Source organism: Monodon monoceros, unplaced genomic scaffold (assembly GCF_005190385.1).
Source record: "Monodon monoceros isolate NGI ecotype Baffin Bay Population unplaced genomic scaffold, NGI_Narwhal_1 Super_Scaffold_13, whole genome shotgun sequence".
Taxonomy (NCBI): Eukaryota; Metazoa; Chordata; class Mammalia; order Artiodactyla; family Monodontidae; genus Monodon; species Monodon monoceros.
In genome coordinates this window covers 71282952-71284558 of record NW_021703769.1, presented here as the reverse complement: position 1 = coordinate 71284558, position 1607 = coordinate 71282952, and the positions used below count along the sequence as shown (strand labels likewise).

General features: G+C 43.9%; 1 pseudogene; it reads left to right on the top strand.

The window, feature by feature from the left end:
* The first annotated feature begins 581 nt into the window (after positions 1 to 581).
* On the top strand, positions 582 to 1227 carry LOC114894329 (annotated as a pseudogene).
* The last annotated feature ends 380 nt before the right edge of the window (positions 1228 to 1607 follow it).

Below are 1607 nucleotides of genomic sequence, written 5' to 3'. Positions count from 1 at the left end.
CCAGGCAGAGAAGGCTCCAGGAGCCAGAGAGAGCCCTCAGGCAGGCAGGTACTGGCAGCTGGAAACCTGGCCAGCTTGCATGAGAATGATAAACACTGATGGGACGTGAATGGAGCAATTGCAGTGTCTGCTACAGATACTCAGATATTTTTTCATAGCACTCATTATTACGTGAAACTATATTGCATATTTATTTAGTTTATCTATTGTCTGACTCCCCAGCTAGAGTCTATAAGCTCCAGAGAGCAGAGATTCTTGTCTGTCTTGCTCATCACTCTATTTCCAGTGCACAGAAGAGTGTCTGGTTCATAAGAGAGATCCCCCCCGCCCCTCCCTCAGAGAGAGAATTCTGGAAAGAGGGCAGGGTAGCAAGCACCAAGAATCCTTCCTCCCCAACTAGATAGCGATTGTACCAGAAGAATCTCTCTGATGTAACTATTTAGGAGCTCTGAGTCTATAATGCACCAAAAAAAAAAAAAGACCTGTGGTTAATTTCAGTGTATTTCCACTCTTAGCACCGTAGCAGCTACCAACCCCTCACTAACTGCAATCCCATGGCAACCTTTGCAGGAGCAGGTTGCATGAAGCTTGTAGGAACCAAGGTGTCAAGAACCCATCCTTTTATGATGCCTATCATGGAATCTTAAATACAAAATCTTCAAAACTTGAAATAATTTGAGTGAACCAGTGTTCCTAACATCAAATCAATCTAAATAGAGCATAAGGCGCTTTGCTGGGTCAGGTTGAAAACAACCACCTCTCTCGCCTCCTCGCTTCCAAGACGACCAGGAAAAGAAGGAATAATGGTCGTGCCAAAAAGGGGCGCGGCCACGTGCAGCCTATTCGCTGCACCAGCTGTGCCCGATGCGTGCCCGAGGATAAGGCCATTAAGAAGTTCGTCATTTGGAACACCGTAGAGGCCGCAGCCGTCAGGGACATTTCCGAAGCGAGTGTTTTCGACGGTGAGTGAGCTCCTGGCGCGAACTGTCCTATGTGCTTCCCAAGCTGTATGTGAAACTACATTACTGCGTGAGTTGTGCCGTTCACAGCAAGGTAGTCAGGAGTCGTTCTCCGGAAGCCCGGAAGGACCGAACACCTCCACCCCGATTTAGGCCTGCGGGTGCTGCGCCACGACCTCCGCCAAAGCCTACGGAAGGAGCTAAGTCCTTAAAGGCTAAAGAAATACGGTCCCCTGGAAAGACAATAAAACGGAAATTATACTTTTAAAAAAACCCACCATTTGCTTAGTGATTTACGGGTCCCTTTCACAGGCATAATCTCTTCTGATATTCATGCTCAAGCTATGAGTTAGATGCTATTATTAATTCTAATTATCATCTTTCTTGTGCAGAAGTTCTTTTGTTTCATGTGGCCAAATTTATTATAAGGCTTTTCTGTAACTTGTTTAATAAATCTCCAGAGTTAGAAAATATTTTTCATCTATATATTCTTCTCAAATACTTCTTTTCCTTCCATTATTTAACTTCTTACTTTGTGTACTGTTGAATTTTGGGTGTGCAGTGTGAAACAGGGAATCCAGTTTCATTTTTGTCCATATGAACAAATAATTTTCCAGTTCCATTTACTGAAAAGAGTTTAAAATAAGC